This window comes from Tamandua tetradactyla, chromosome X (assembly GCF_023851605.1).
Source record: "Tamandua tetradactyla isolate mTamTet1 chromosome X, mTamTet1.pri, whole genome shotgun sequence".
NCBI lineage: Eukaryota > Metazoa > Chordata > Mammalia > Pilosa > Myrmecophagidae > Tamandua > Tamandua tetradactyla.
Genome location: NC_135353.1, coordinates 56,449,480 through 56,468,045, shown reverse-complemented (window position 1 = coordinate 56,468,045; position 18,566 = coordinate 56,449,480).

Sequence of the window (18,566 nt, the reverse complement as noted above, 5' to 3'; positions counted from 1 at the left end):
TTTTTACTTGAGTAGCACATATATGACCAAAAGCTTCCCCTTTTAACCAATTCACCTACGTAATTCAGTACTGTTAATTACCTTCACAGTGCTGTGCCACCATCACCACTATCTATTTCCAAAAGTCTGCAATCAACCTAAATAGAAATTCTATACAATTAAGCATTAACTCCCCATTCCCTATCCCCAATCCAGCCCCTGGTAATGTATATTCTAGACTTTGAGACTACTGCTTATTCTAATTATTTCATATCAGGGAAACCACACAATATTTGTCCTTTTGTGTCTGGCTTATTTTACTCAACATAATATCTCAAAGATTCATCAATGTCACATGAACCAGAACTTAATTCCTCCTTAAGGCTGAATAATATTCCATTGTATGTGTGTACACTTGGGTTGTTTCCATCTTTTGGCAATTGTGAATAATGCTGCTATGAACATCAGTGTGCAAATATGTGTTCCAGTCCCTGCTTTCACTTCTTTTCAGTATAATCCCAGTAGAGGGTTTGTCCAATATTAGTGTAGTTACCCAAGCTCTTTTTGTGCTTGTTATTTGCATGTGATACCTTTTTCCATCCCTTCTCTTCTAACCTATGTGTGCCTCTGAGTCTAAGGTGAGTCTCTTGAAAATCATGTATGGTTGGATCATGCTCTTTTATCCATTCTGCCAATCTGTATCTTTTGATTGGGGAATTCAATCCAATAACATCTGTTGTCATTACTGTAAAGGCAGAACTTACTTCAGTCATTATGTCCTTCCATTTTTATATGTCATATCTTTTTAATTTTTATTTTTTGGTGGGTGCATGGTCAGGGACTCGAACCTGGGCCTCCCACATGAAAGGTGAGGTTCAGTGGGTCTCCCCCTGAATCACCTGTGCACCCTTATATGTCATATCTTTTATTGGCCCATCTTTTCCTTTATTGCAATCTCCTTTTCTGTATGTTTGATTTTTTGTGATATAACTGACTGATTGCTTTCTCATTTCTGTGTCTGTATATTTTTAAAATACTTTCTTTGTGGTTATCTTGGGGTTGTATTAAACAACCTACACCTATAATCTACTAATTTGAAAAGATATCAACTTGATTCAATAGTATACATGTTCTCTGTTCCCATATCCCTCTGCATCCTCTCTTTATGTTGTTTTTGTCCCACTATACCACTTTATATTTTGTATTTCTGTTATCAAGAAATATGTATTTTTCTTATTCAATTATATTCTGTTTCTCATAGGAATTAAAGAGTAGGGTTGTATATTGAGGATACAGTACTATTGGGCTTTGCGTTTACCCTTTTAATTACCTTTACTGAAGAATTTCTTTTCTTCACAATTCTCCAAGCCACTCTTTCCTGTCTTTACCTTTCAACCTGCAAAATTCCCTTTAGTAATTCTTGTAGGGCAGGTCCTTAGTTGATGGCCCTTCTAGTTTCTGTTTATCTGTGAATATTTTATACTCTCCCTCATTTTTCAAGGAGAGTTTTTTCCAGATAAAGAAGCTATGCTGGCATTTTTTCTCTTTCAGTACCTTAAATATATCATGACGTTGACTTATCACCTTCATGCTTTCTCAGCATGAAGCACTTTCTCTTATTGAGGAACTCTCGTATGTTATGAATCAATTTTCTCTTGTGGCTTTCAGAATTCTCTCTTGTCATTGCATTTGACATTCTGATTACTATGTCTCAAAGTAGATCTATTAGGATTTATTCTGTTTGCAGTACATTGCACTTCTGAGACATGCATATTTTTGGATGCCTCTCATATAGATTTGGGAAATTTTCTGCCATTATTTCCTCAAATATTCTTTCTGCCCCTTTCTTCTCCTTCTGGGACACTCATGATGCACATGTTTGTGTGCTTCATGCTGTCATTCAAATCCCTGAGGCCCTGCTCATTTTTTTCTATTCTTTTCTCCATCTATTCTTCTTTCTGACTTCATTTGTGCTGTCTTCTCCTTCATGGATTCTTCCTTCTGCCTGTTCAAATCTGCTGCTGCATGTCACTAGTGTATTTTTAATCTTCATTATTGTGCCTTTCAGCCCCATAATTTTTGTCATGTTTCATTCTATATTTTCAAATTCTTATTTATGCTCACACATTGTCTTATTAGTATCTTTTAGCTCTATATCCATATTTCCCTTCATTTCTTTAAATTGATACAGGAGATTTATTTGAATTTGTTTGGTTAATTGCTCCAAATTCTGTTTCTCTGAAGCTCTGATTTGTTCCCTTTATTAAGCCATATATTCCTGTTTCTTAGTATGAATTGTAAATTGTCACTGATGTCTGGGCATCTGATTATTTTGATATATTAATCTGAAGGTCAGTTTCTCCCTCTTGTCCATAGTTTTATTGTTGATTGTCCTTGTATTAAAACTCTTCTTTGATGCTTGGTTCAACTTATTCCAGATCTTTTGAGTAGTCAATTTTTAACTGTTCAGATGTTCATAGCTCTCCTTTCACCTGATTTTCCCCTGGATATGCAGTTTTAATGATTATCTTTTTTGTGTGTGTGTGCAATTCTTTCACCTCCAGGAAAAAGCTTCCTTTCTTCCTTTCTTTTTTATGGAAATCTTGATCTTTCCTGAATTTTTTGTTTGCCTTTGCTGAATTTGCTCCCATATCCTATAATTTGTTTAATCCATCATTCATGCCCTCTTTTTCTTACAGTTTTAAGTTTTGAGACATGTCTTGTCTTACACCAGTTCAGTTTCCTCCCCCTTTTTATTCTGTGAAGATTTTTTCCCTCTGGGCCCTTCCCCGATAAGGTATGCTGCCCCAGGGACCCAGATGTTCCCAGGAACACACTCAATTCTAACCAACAAGTTACAAATTTGATGGTTCCCACTATGGTCTCAGGTTTAATTACTTGTTAGAATGACTCACAGATGTCAGAAAAATGTTATGCATATGATTATCCTTTTGTTATAGCAAAAGGAATGGATACAAATCAAAATGAGCCAAATGAAGAGACACATAGAGTACGGTCTAGGAGAGTTCCCAAATAAGAAGCTTCTGATAAACTCTTCTTATGGAGTCAGAACTTTTCAAGCTCCTTTCACAAAAATGTGCATTATCAAAAAGGAAAGCTTTTTGATAACTTTAATATAAAAAATTTGATAAACTTCAATTTCTAGAGTTTTTGCTGAAGTTTCATTATATAGATACGGTTGAGTAAATCACTGCCCACTTGGTTGATTTCGATCTTTAGCTACTTCTTCTCCAAAGTGGTTGGCTGATATTACATGGCTTAAAGCCCCAACCCTCTAGGAACATTTTTGGTCTTTCTTTTGCTGTCAGCCCCCTTCCTAGACTACAAGTTTGGCTGGCCCCACACTGACACATCTATATTAGCATAAAACATTAAGTGAGGTGGTGTCCACCATGAATAACAAAACACTCTTCACATTAAAGAAATCCTAAATATTTGAGATTATCCCCAGGAGAAGGACAAAGACTAGACATCTCTTTAGTGAGACCAAATTCAAGGCTATGCAGCTCTCAATGGCCAAAGTTGGAATAACTTGAACAACAAAATAAAGCAGTAATAAATTATCAACCCCAAATTTAAGATAAATATACATTAATCTATTGATATAAATAAATGATTTAAGAAATAAATGAGGAAGAAGAGACTCCCTCTCTCTACCTCCAAAATTCCCATCTTCACCACAAAATTAGTGGAAATACCAGTATGGAAGTACTCAGGCTTGATTTCAGAAGGTTGATTCAGCTTTCCATCTGATAGCCCAAATATAATCCATCATTTTAAAATACTTTTCAAATCCAATTACTTTTTAACAGTTCCACAATTACACACTGTTTTTGTTTCATAAGATGCTTAAAGCAAATACTATGAAATGGTTCAGCTTGAACGATAGGAATTTATTAACTCATAGTTTTGAGGCCAAGAAAATGTTCAAATCGTGATATCATTGAGTCATTGCTTTCTTCCTGAAGACTGGCTGCCAGCAATCCATGACTCCTCTTCTACATGGCAAGGCCCATAGCTACACCCGCTGGTCTCTTCCTTCTTTTTTGGCTTTCATTGATTTCAGCTTCTTGTTTCTGGGACTTTCTCTCTCAAATTTGAATTTCATTCTGATTATAAAGAACTCCAGTAATAGGATTAGGACCCAATGGGTTCACATTCACAGGAAGGATTAATATTAAGGACATGTTTTTCTTGGGTACATACAGCATCAAATCATGACACCCATCATACTCAAGGCTACCATCAGCTTTCATAATTATGACTGTCTTTATACTTATCTCCCTGCTTTGTTTCTGGCCTTCTTACTGTTTATTTTCCACAGAAAAAAAATTCATAGTAATTTTCTTTTATAATGTGAATTGAATCATAATATTCCCTTGATTAAAGTATCTAGTTCCATATCACATCATAAAATTCAAGCTCTTCATGATTTACAGGATTCTATATGATGTGTAATCTTTTAGCACTCTCTTCAGCAACAAAATGGCCTTGTTGCTGCTCCTCAAACACTGCAAGCCTGCTTTTCCTCAGAATCTTGTTGGTTGCTTTACCTCAGGATCATCCCTTAACTGAACTTTTCTAGTTGTTTTTTTAAGCTCAACTTTTACCTCTTCAGAAAGGTTGTCTATATTTTACATCCCTTTTCCCTGCCATCTAATCACTCTTTATCACAGCATTCTATTTTCTTCATAGAATCTGTTACTATTAAAATTATAGCATTACTTTATAACACCCTTAATGAGGACAGGAATTAGCAACAGTTGGGACAAAGCATCTTTAAACTTCATTGGGAGAAAAATAGCATAATGGAAAGATCATCAACTAGGAATGAGACAGACAATTCTTTTATTTTTGCATGCACAGGCACCAGAAATTGAGCCTGGATCTCCAGCGTGGCAGGCAAGAACTCTAAGCAACCATGGCCCACCCAAGACAGACTTAATTTTAAATCCAGTTTTGTCACCAACTGACAGTGTGACTTTTGGCAAGTTAATAATTTCTCTGCCTCTCAGTTTTCAATCTATAAAATAAAAGTAAAAACAGTAATTACATCAAAGATCATTGTGGAGATTAAATAAGATAAAGTTAATGTCTCAGAATAGGGACTGACAGGCAAAAGTGCTCAATGTTGATTCCCCAAGGTTCTGATGTATTTAATCTCTAAATAGGGGCTTTGTTCTCACGTACTATCTTAATCACATTTCCGAATATCAGATCTAAGACCACTGGAAATTTTCCCAATGAAAATGAAGTCTCTTAAAATGCCTTCTATTTTCCTCTTTACAAATTCAACTCTTGCTATATAAGTTGTAACTGAAGCCACAGGCATGCACAGAATGTCTTGTTGAGCTAATCTTCTCTGAAGTTTTGATTTAATAATTTTATGATAACGTAACTTTGGTAGTTCAGGAAACAGATTAGAAGGCTTTTAAGACTATCTAAATTCTTGCATACCACTAAATATGATATAGATCCTGGATGATTGGTTACATTCATTCACTACCTATGTGACTGATTAGCTCCCAATACCTGCCTGTCAGTTAATGGTCTAAACAACCCATGAGAATTTTTTATGACCTCTATTATGTATTATTGCACGCTATGACCCTGCCTGTAAGAGATAAAATATTCAATCCATGCCTATATTGCTTTTAGTTTGCACCTTTAGAACCTTGCTTTCTGGCAAAATCTTGAATAAACTATCTTATTTTTTGCCTCACATAGGATTTCTTTAATTGATACAATGTAGTTATTCTCGAACTTTAGTGTGTGAGACAGATTTCATGGCCTCACCCCTAGATTACCTGATTTCATTGGCCTATTCATCAAGTACTTGAGTTAATTTTGACATTTATAGTCCACAAGTCACACTTTGAAAAAAGTGGTAAAAATGGACATGACATCTGATTGTATTCATGATTAAGAATTTACAAAAAATTTAAGAGTTTTATCACTAATAAAGAATGAGATTTAGTTTAGCTATTTCTGAGGTTCCAAAAAGGTCACAGAGTCTCCTTTCATTTTCTCCCCAGTGAATTTGAAACAACCAGAGTTACTACTAATATTCATCATCAGAAAAGAAAGGCTATTGAAGTAGACCTGAAAAGCAAAAAGGGATATCTGAATATTGGCAGTTATAAACTTTCCAGTATTATGTTGAGGTTCTAGCTATGATGGTTTAAAGCTGTTATGTACACCAGAAAGTCATGTTCTTAAAGCTAATCCATTCTTGTTGGTGTGAACCCATTGTAAGTAGGATCTTTTGGTGAGTAGGATATTAAGTTGTGACCCACCTCATTCAAGGTGGGTCTTAGCCCTCTCATCGGATCCTTTTATAAAGCTGATGGATAAAAAATAATGTTACAGAGAGAAAGATACAGAAGCTTGGGGAGAAAGCCACAGAAACAGAGAGAAAGCCACTGAAGCCAGAAGCTAGAAATGATGAAACCCAGAAGAGAAAGGAGATATCAGCAGATGCTGCCATCTGCCCTGTCATTTGACAGAGGAGTCCAAGATTACTGGCTTCCTGTCTTCAGGAAGAACGTATCATCTTGATGATGCCTTTAGGTGGACATTTTCATAGCCTCAGAATTATAAGTTTGTAAACTAATAAATTCCCATTGTTAAAAGTCACTTTATTCTTTGCTGCATTTTGACAGCTTAGCAGACTAAAACATAGTCTCTGAATGAATTTTAGCAATACGAGTGATAGCATGGCTTGTCTCTTTGTGCATATATCTGAGTCTCCTTGGCAAATAAAAAGCAACACTGACTGACTGACTGCAACATATATATTTTCATCCTAATAATTGCTTTTGAAGTGCCTTCTTACATGCAAGAGCATTCACATATTTGGAAATAACAGACACTGGTTGAAAATCAAACAATCAATCAAATTGGTGTTCTAAATTGTCCTTTTGATTTCTGTGGCTTTAAAATTGACCCATACCACATTTTACCCCCTCAAGCAGACCTGGCAGCTAGAAATAACAATTTCAGCTTCACTAAACTTTTTTTTTCCTCACCACAGGCTCCCACTCATATTATTGGATTGGTTCCCTGGTGTTCTGCCCTAGTGACTCACAGATTCTTATCCATATGGTTACTTACATGTTTTCTTTCCTTGCTTTTGCTTCACTTTGTTGGGGCAGATTATGTTTGGCTAAGCACAAAATTACCACAGTCACTTTCTAGAAAAGTCTTGTGTTATGGCAGCTTTCATCAGCAAGATCATATTACATAACATATTTTTATGGATAAAATTTTATGCCCACAAAGTTATGTTCAAGTCCTAAGCCCCATTCTCATGAATGTTCTAAAATAAGAGGTCTGAAGACTTTATAGTTAAAATGAAGCCAAACTGGAATACGGTGGGATGCAATCCAATATGATTAGTGTCCTTATAAGGAGAGGATATTTGAACTCAGACAGACAGAGAGACATAGAAGAAAGCCAGATATCACCATAGATTGTCAGCAAGCTATCAGCTTACCACTACAGACATCAGAGGAAACACTGTTCTGTTGACATCTGTGTTAGTTTGCTAATACTGCTGGAAAGCAATATACTAGAAATGGAACAGCTTTTAAAAAGGGAATACAATAAGTGACAAGTTTACAGTTCTAGTGCCAAGAAAATGCCCAAACTAAGGCACCAACAAGAGATTACCCTCACTCAAGAAAGGCTGATACCACTCAGAACACCTCTGTCAGCTGGGAAGGTATGAGGCTGGCATCTGCTGGTCCTTTGCTCCTGGAATCCATTGCTTTTAGCCTGTTACCTATGGGGTTCCTCACTTGGAACCTGTGGCCCTTAACTTAGTTCCTCCAGGACACACCTCTGGTTCTGGCTTGCTTAGAGTATCTCATGGGAAGGCACATGGCAATGTCTGCTGGGCCCTGCATCTCCGAATGTTTGCATCTCATGTTGGTTCTCTCAGCTCTAAAGCAACCATTCTCCAAGCGTCTGCATGTGCTCTGCTCTGAGCTCTATCCAAAATGTTTCCTCTTTGAAAGGACTCCAATAAAATAATCAAGACCCACCAAGAATGGTTGGAGTCACATTTCCATCTAATCAACAGATCACATCCAAAATTGGGTGTGTCACATCTCCATGGAGATAATCTAATCCAAAGTTTCCACCCTACAGCATTGAAATCAAGATTAGAAAAATAGCTCTTCCCACAAGATTGGATCAGTATTAAAACATGTTTTTTTCTGGAGTACACAATACTTTCAAACTGGCACGCCACCTCAATTTAGATTTCTACCAACCAGAACTGAGACAAATTTCTGTTGTCTTAAGCTACATAGCTTGAGGTACTTTGTTACAGAAGCACTAGGAAATTAAGGCAAATATATTTTCTAAGTACTTTCCCAGTAAGAAAAAAATTATAAATTGTTTTGTCAATCTTGGGGGCATTCTGGAGGTAGAAAGTTAAGGGAGGAAGTAAAAGAATTGGCCTATGGTTGATATATATTTCTGTGTCTTGATTAAGCTCAAGATTGAGTGCTGCAGATTCAAATCTTGGCTCAAAAGATTATGATCATGGGTCATTACATAAACTCTTCAAGGTCTAGTTTTTGTTCATGTTTTGAAAGGGGTAATAATAGAATTTATTTCATAGATTTAGTGTATAATAAATGAGATTATGCATATGCAATGGGATTTAAAACATTTTAAACACTCAATAAATATGAGCTATTACTTCATGTAAATATGTATACTAAGGTATTATCATCTTATTATCATCTCTGTTTTATAGATGAGGAATCTAAGTCTCAGAAATAGATATCAATTTATTTCCAAAATCAAACAATTAGTCAATATCAGAACTGGGATTAGATATGACTTGTGTATGGCTCCAGGGCCCATGCTCTTTTCCTCACCACTAGAAATTGTAGATGGGGCTGCACTTCAGGAGGACATGCTGACATTAGAGCCATGAGAGTTCAGCAAACAGTGAAGCTACCCACTCAATCTAGGCACTATCCTAAGAGCCATATACTTACATATAAGTATTAATTAATTTATTCCTCAAAAAACCCTGAGGTAAAGCTAACCTCCCTTTCCAGGTGAAGAAAATGAGGCACTAAAAGTATTTTATCTAAAGTCTTTCAGCTAATACATAGAGCCTGGATTCAATCCCACACAACCTGGGTTCAGAGGTTACTGAACTAACTGCTGCACTGTACTATCTCTCATTGGTATATTCATTGAGAGGACTTTCCAAGTGAGAATTTGACTGAAATTGGAGGACTTCAGATATACAACATGCTACCAGTTAAAGCAAAAGGTAGAAATCAAACACTTCTGCTATATTTAGTTCACTGAACCCCTCTGACAATTTGGTGGTATACTGAGCAATAAAGGAAATTATATTCGCAATAATGCAGCAAAGAATCATGGACTGTGGAAACATGTAATCTTTTGAATTTGATGGGAAATTACTAGATTTTCTCTTAGGATCTATTATTTAAATCTTAATGTTCTCTAGTGCTTTTGTCTGCAAAATCCCTTTGGCTTGGCTTACTTGATTTGTGCCCCAGCAAGGTAAACCAACAGGTATTTACTGAAATTCTACTTGCACTGTACCGAGTATTTAGATACATGATCTTAGCCTACTAGTAGATTACAGAATCAACAGAAAATTAATTTAAACTCTTATGGTTTAGCCACATACTTTCATAATAAGCAAGAAATAGGGTTTATCAGATTTAATGACTTGAAGTGTCCTTTCAACGTTAACTCAACCACTGAGATATTTATGTAATGAAATGAATGGTCTAAGAATCAGAAAATTAGGTTCCAGAAACATGTTAACCACTCTCTAACCATGAGAGCTTAGGTATGCCTTTTAACCACTCAGTAGCTTAGCATATCTGGAAATCAGAGATAATAGCACTTGCCCTACTTATAACACAATTGCTATTACCAATAAACAGGAAAATACACTTGGGAGTGCTTTAAAATCACCATAATTTACATACCTAAGGGATCATTATTTTGTAACATATATTCAGAGATTTGATTTTGGTCAGCTGATTTTGTCAGTTAACTTTCATTTATTTATTAGTATCAGCTTATTTGTGGAGAAAAAATGGAACCATTAAAATAAGGATAAATTCTGAGATAACTTATGGAATGGCAGCACATGACCTTGTGGATCCGCTCCCAAGGAAAGAACCATAAATGTCGGATATCATATTCACATATATACACACACAAGAATATATATAACTGAAAGCTATTTAAAAGTCTCTGGAAATTGTCCTAAGATCACACAACAAATTTTAAAAGTTTTATTTCAAAGAATCTATAAAATCTTAGTTAAGAATACTGTGTCTGCAACATTTGAGCCACAACCCACACCTTTGTCCCACCCTTTGTTGAGAATGGTGAAAGGTACACACCAGGAAGTTACAGCCAATTACAAAGGTCTTGCTAACTCTGTATATGTCAGTCTAAGGCTAAAATATCTCCCTGGGATGCATAGGCTGTCAAAATTTCTCATTTGCCTTCAGGTCCATATTGAAGAAATAAGTGGAAAGATTTAGGGGCAAAAGAGGCATGAGACTTACAAGGACACAAAAGCAAAATGATGGAAGAAAGTATTACATTGTAAGTACTTAGTTTAAATGTAACAGATTAAACTCTCCAGTCAAAAGGCAAAGATTGGAAGAATGGATAAAAATGCATGAATTTACTATAGGTTATGCCCAAGAGTATTACCTTAATTCAAAGAAATGTGTAGTATGAAGATAAATATGAATATATAAATATAAATATAAGTGCACCTAAAAGTGGAGCCTCAAAATATATGAAGTAAATATTTGTGGTAGTTAGATTCAGTTGTCAACTTGGCCAGGTGAAGGCACCTAGTTCTGTTGCTGTGGACATGAGCCAATAGCATGTGAACCTCATCAGTTGCTGATTACATCTGCAGTCGGCTAGGAGGCGTGCCTGCTGCAATGAATGATGTTTGACTTAATTGGCTGGTGCTTAAATGAGAGAGTGCAACACAGCACAGCCCAAGCAGCTCAGCATACCTCATCTCAGCACTTGCTGCTCAGCCCAGGCCTTTGGAGATGCAGAAAGAAATCACCCCAGGGAAAGTTGTTGGAACCCAAGGGCCTGGAGAGAAGGCCAACAGAGACCATCTTGTGCCTTCCTGTGTAAGAAAGAACCTCAGTTGAAAGTTAGCTGACTTTCCTCTGAAGAACTAACAAAATAAATCCCCTTTTATTAAAAACCAATCCATCTCTGGTGTGTTGCATTTCAGTAGCTAGTAAACTACAACAATATTGTAGAAGATATCAGTTCTACCCAGGAATATTTACAGATTCAACACAATCCTAATCAAAATCTCAACAGCCTTTTGTGCAGAAATAAGAAAGCCAATAATTAAATTTATATGGAAGGGTAAGGACTCTTTATAGCTAAAGCCATCTTGAAAAGGAAGAATGACAATGGAAGACTCACATTTCTTGATCTTAAATTTTATTACAATACCACAGTAATCAAAACATCATGCTACTGGCACAATGACAGACATATAGACAAATGGAATAGAACTGAGAGCTCAGTTATCAACCTTCACATTTACTGCCAACTGATTTTTCATATGGTGGTAAAGATGACTCAATTGGAAAAAAATAGTCTCTTCAACAAATAGTGCTGGGAAAACTGTCTCTCCATTTGCAAAATGAAGAAAGAGGAACCTTACTTCACACCATTTGCAAAAGTCAATGCAAAATGAATCAAAGAACTTAATATAAGAATTAGAACTTTCAAAGTCCTGGAAGAAAACTTAGGGAAGCAATTTTAAGACATTGTGCTAGGCAATGCTTTCTTAGAACTTACCCACAAAGCACAGGCAACAAAAGAAAAAAAATAGACAAATGGAAGGTCATCAAAATCAGAATTTTCTGTTCCTTAACTTTAACATGAAAGTAAAATGGCAACTTATATAATGGGGAAAGATATTTGGAAACCATATATCCAACAAAGGATTAATATCCAGAATATATAAAGATATCCCTCAACTTAACAACAAAGATAGACATCCCAATTTTTAAAACGGGCAAAGAACTTGAACAGGTATCTCTCCAATGAAGATATACAAATGGCCAGAAAGCACATGAAAAGATGATGAACATCATTAGCCATCAGAGAAATTCAAATTAAAACAATTAATATCCATTAGAATGGCTGATATTAAAAAAACGGAAATAACAAGTGTTAGAAAGGATGAGGAGAAATAGCATTTACATTGGTAGCTATGTAAAATGGTGCAGCTGGTATGGGAGCCATTTAGTGATTCCCCAGATAGCTAAGTATTGAACTTCTATTTGACCAGGATGTCAATACTTGGTGTACACCCAAAAGAATTGAAAGCAGAGATCCCAACCAATATTTGCACACCAAATTATTCTTAGCTGCCTTATTCACAACAGCCAAAATATGGACACAATCTACATGACCATCAGCTGATGAATGGATATACAAAACGTGATAGATACATACAATAGAATATTATTCAGCCATACAAAGGAATGAAGTCTTGATACATGGATGAACCTAGAAGACATCATATTGAACAAAATAAATGATCCATGAAGAGACAAATATTTAGTAATCTTATTATTTTGAAAGAATTAGAATAAGCAAACTCATAGAGTCAGAATCTAGAATACAGGATGCAAGAGGATGGGGTGGGGATAAGGAATGGGAAATTGAGGCTTAAAATACACAGGATTGCTATTTAGAATAATGGAAATATTTTTGTAATGGATGGTGGTGATAGTATCCTAACACTGTGAATACAATTAATGGCACTGAAATATGTATCTGAATATGATTAAAAGGGAAAATGTTAGGTTGTGTATTGTTAACAGAATGATGACTGCAAGAAAAGTCATGAAACTACACTACATGGACAGTGAACTCTAAATTAAACCATGGATTTTATAATTATAAAAATGTGCTATCATAATTTGTAACAAATGTTCCACACCAATGCAAGGTGCTCGTGGTAGGATGGTATACGGAAATCTTTTGTTTTATTCATGACTGTTCTGTAAACCTACAACATCTCTAATTAAAAAGAAGTATAGAATGTATAGTCCACGTTTTGTTTATTCACTCATCTGTTGATGGATTGTCTATATTCTTTTTTAAAAATTCTTATTTAGGAGAATAAACAGTACACTTAGATCGCCAAAATTGGATATCTCAGTTACCTTAACTATAGGCATATTTGAATAAAGTATTCAAATAATCATTGAATAAAGTATCCAAATAGTCATTGTAAAATCTGTGTTTGCACAGATAGCAGAGTTTCTTAAATTCTAAATATTAAATACTAACTTAAATACCATTTGATCAGCTGCCAACTGTGAATATTCTCAAAATACCTAACAATGCAATATCATATGGCAGTAATAAGAAATGAAGTCCTGAAGCATGTGACAACATGAATGAAACTTGAGGACATTATGTTGAGTGAAATAAGTCAGACACCAAAGGATAAATATTTTATGAGCTCACTAACATGAAATAATTATAATATGTAAACTTATAGACATAAAATATAGAATATAGGTTACCAGGATATAAAATGAAGCTAAAGAATGGGGAGTAGTTGCTTAATATGTGCAGAATGTTTAACTCGGGAGAACTTAAACATTCGAAAATGAAGAGGTGATGGTAGCATGTTATTGTGAGACAAATTAACAGTGCTGAATGATGTGTGAGTATGGCAGAAAGGGGAATTTTAGAGTCATGTATGTCACCAAAAGAAAAGTTAGAGGTTAAAACATGGGAATGAATAACACAGTGAATCTTGTGGTGGACAATGACTGCTATTAATTGTGAAAATAAAAAAAAATTCTTTCATGAACTATGACACCATTACAAAGAATTTATAATAGTGGGGTATATGGGACAAATGTCCCTAATGCAAACTAAGGACTATACTTAACAGCAATATTTTAATACTCTCATTAACAGTAACAAATGTATTACATTAATGCCATGAGTCAATAATATGGGGGATAAAGAGTATGGGAGAATTAGTTTGTTTTTTTTTTAATTTCTTTTCTGGAATAATGAAAATGTTCTAAAATTGATCATGAAGATGTCTACACAGTTATGTGATAATACTGTGAGCCAGTGATTGTATACTTCAGATAGTTTGTATGGTATGTGAATATATCTCAATAAAATTTTTGCATTTTAAAAAAGAAAAAAGAAGTATCGATTCCCTGTTTTGAATGAATGGTAGTGATGGTAACTCACATAATGATTCTAATTAACAGCAATGAAACATGTATTTGAACGTGATTTAAAGGACAAATATTAGGCTGTACATATGATAATATTTTTTTTTTAAGTCCACGGAACTGCACAGTGAATCGTGAGTTAAAGCATGGACTATAGTTAGTAGTACAATTATAAAATTGTGCTTTTATCAATTGTAGCAAATGTACCACACCAGTGCAAGGTTTTAATAATTAAGGTGCTATATAAAAATCCTTTATTTAGTGCATGATTTCTCTGTAAACCCACAACTTCTCTAGTTAACAAAAATTAAAGTTCATATAACAATTCTGTAAATATTTAATTGATTTCCTTTCTTTTCTAAGCTTTTTAGAAAATATAACATTATATAAATTAATAATTACAAAAATTAGTTGTTTGGATTATTATACTATATATGTTAAAGGAAAGAAGAGATGGAATTATGTAAGAGCAATATTTCTATATTTCACTGGAATAGTTATTTGGAATCTGAAATGGATAGTGTTAATTCAAGATGTATATTGTAAGACTTAGAGCAGTCACTAAGAAAATAACTAAATAATATAGCAAAAATTAATAAAGTAATTAAAATATTTCACTAGATAGTATTCACTTAACATAAAATTATGTTAGGAGAAACAATAAAGAGAGATGACAAAAAGAACATAAAATCATATTGGCATACATAAATCAAACTACTTCAACACTAATTAAATTTCAATGAATTAAGCAATTCAATTAAAGCACAGAGAATATCAGATTGGAAAAAGAGCATGATCTAACTGTATCCTGTCTACAGATTATATATATCAGATTTAAAAATACAAATCACTCAAAGTAAAGAATGGAAAAAGATATATCATGCAAACATAAACTATATGAAAGCCAGACTGGATATAAACATCAGATAAAACAAGACATTACAAAAATTGGTACTAGAGCTAAAGAAGGACATTTGCAACTATTAAAAGTGTTGTTCCATTAAGAAAATGTCACAGTCAGTAACATATATGCACCTTAGAGCAGAGCCTCAGAAAACATGAAGCTAAAACTGTTAAAATTTAAGGGAAAAGAAATAATTAACAATGATATTTGGAGACTTCAATACCTCTCTTCCAATAACAGATAGAACAATTAGAAAGAGCATTAGGGAAAATAGAAGATTCAAGCAACAGCTTCAATTTATAACAGACATTTATTTAAAAATCTCCCAATAGCAGGATAAACAGTCTTCTCAAGTACACATGAAATATTTACCAGGATAGACCATATGCTGGCAATAAAACAAATTCCAGTAACTTGAAAGCACTCTTAACCATACAAAGAATGTTGAAGAAATGTAAAGAAGACCTAAATAAATGGCAAGATATTTTAGATCCATGGACTGAAAGACTTAATATTGGTCTTATGGCAATACTCTTCAAACTGATGAACAGATTCCATGAAATCCTAACAAAATCCCAAACTTTTTTTGCATAACTTGACAACTTGTTTCAAAAATGCACATGGAAATGCCAAAGGCACAGAGTAATCAAAATAATATTTTAAAAGATGGACAGAGTTGAAGAACTCACACTTTCAGATTTCAAAACCTACTACAAAGCAAAAATATTCAATACAATGTGGTACTATCATAAGGATTGACACAAAGACTAATAGAATGAAATAAAGTGTCCACACATAAACCCATATATATAAGGTTAATTGATTTTCAACAAGGATTCTGTGCCAGTTTAAATATGTTGTGCACCCCAGAAAAACCATGTTCTTTAATCCTCATTCAATATTCTGGATGGAAGCTTTTTTATTGTTTTCATGGAAATATGACCCAGCCAATTGAGGGTGGTAACTTTTGATTAGATAGTTTCCATGGAAGTGTGTCTCCACCCATTCAAGATAGAGTTGCTTCCTGGAGTCTTTTCAGAAGGAATCATTTTGGAAAAAGCTTAAGAGACATGAGAGTTCACACAACCAGAAACTTTTGGAGATGAAAAAGGAAAATGCCTTGGGGGAACTTCATGAAACAAGAAGCCTGGAAAGAAAGATAACAGACATTGCCATGTTTGCCATGTGCCTTTCTAGTTGAAAGAGAAACCCTGAACATCATCGTCTTTCTTGAACCAAGGTATCTTTTCCTGGATGCTTTAGATTGAACATTTTTATAGCCTTGCCTTAATTTGGACATTTTCACAGCCTTAGAATGGCAAACTTACCATTTAATAAATTCCCCTTTTAAAAAGCCATTCTGTTTCTGGTATATTGCATTCTGGCAGCTTACAAACTAGAACAGGTTCGAACACCACTCAAAGGGGGTAAGGATTGTCTTTCAGCAAATGGTGCTGGAATAATTGTACATCTGCATGCAAAAGAATGAAAGTGGAAATCTACTTCACACCATATATAAAAATTAATTCAAAATGAAGCAAAGACCTAAATATAAGACCAATAATAAAACTTTTAGAAGCAAACGTGGGTGTAAGTCTTTGTGATATTGGATTAGTGAAAGTCTTCTAGGAAATGACACCAAAATCAGAAATGATAAAAAGAAAAAATAGATTATTTGGACTTAAACAAATTTTAAAAGACAAACCCAGGAATAGGAGAAAAAATTGCAAATCATATATGATATAAAGGACTTGTGTCTAGAACATTGAAAAACTTTTACAACATAGCACTGAAAATACATAACTTAATAAATGGGCAAAAGTTTTTAATAGCCATTTATACAATAGATATACAAATGGATAATAAGATATGAAAAGATGCTCAATATTATTCATCAGAAATGAAAATTAAAACTGTAACAAAATACCACTTTATATTCATTAGGATGGCTATAAGAGGATCTCTGGTGTGAGGATGATGGCATACTAAGCCATTATGGTTAGTTAAGAGTAAAACAAAAGTAGCATAGGATCACATGAAAGACAAGGGAGGGGAGAATTTCAAGAATAAAAGTAGTCAACAAGGGGGATGCAAGGGTAGTTCAGTGGTAGAATCCTTGCCTGCTATGTGGAAACCCAGGTTTGATTCCCAGACCATGCACTTCCCAAACAAACAAACAAAACAAACAAACAAACATTCAACAAATGGTGCTGTAATAAGGGGATACTCACATGAAAAAAGAATGAAATGTGACCCCTGCCATACAGCATACAAAAAAAAAGGGGGTCAACAATGTCAACATAAGTGCAAAACCGAGATTACTAATTTTAAAAGCCAAAAATAAATATTGAGAGCACTGATCACTTCCTGGTTGGAGGGGCCACGATGGCGGCTTAGCAATGTGTGCGTTTTAGTTTGTCCTCCAGAACAACTACTAAATAACCAGAAAAAGTACAGAACAGCTCCCAGAGCCACAATAGTGACCAGACACACAGCATACCCCAGTCTGGACCAGCTGGACCGGCTGCGAGTCTTTGGAACCGTGAGTTCCCAAAGCTGCGACGGCGGGTGCCCGGCGTCCCTCCCCTACAGGCGGCTTCCCAGAGGGAAACGAAAGACACTCTAACAGTAGCAGGGACTGAATCCAACCAAACACCAATTGTGGCATTAATAAACAAATTCTGACTACTAAAACTAGTCCCCCAGCTCAGGCAAAACTGGTCAAGGCAGAGGTTGCTTATTGGGCTAATCAAAAAAGAGGAACAAGGATGAAATGGAAGTTTTTGTGTCTGTTTCTACAGAGGCTTGGCTGCCTCTGGATTCAGCAGTGGGACTACTCAGGCTGCAACTGCCCCAGGCATAGGCAGAAATGGACTGCTTTCAAGGATGTCTCCTGCCTGTTCCCCAGGGAAGGGGTGAAGCCCAACTTAGGTGGAATCCCTCTCTCAAGGAATTCAGACCCCAGGTCTTGGCAATTTGAAGCCATTAAAACCAGCCTACAACCTCTCCTCTGTCTCCACCACGTCCCCAGCAGGGAGAGCCTTCCAAAGTTAAAGGTGCTGCAACATCTATTGCTGGTGGGACCCACAGGCAGGCAAGTGCCACATACTGGGCAGGATAAGAAAAACAGAGCCCAGAGACTTCACAGGAAACTTTTTCAACTTGCTGGGTCTCACCCTCAGGGAAAACTGATGCAGATGACTCCTTCCCCCTCATAGGAGGACAGTTTAGTCTGGGAAAACCCGGCTGGAGTCTGTAATACCTATGTAGACCCTCCTAAGGGTGGGAAGGGAAAAGGCACCTTACAAGCAGGACAAGAAACAAGAAAGCAATAACTGAAAAATTACCCTCAAAACTTAAAATAGAGGCCCAGAAAA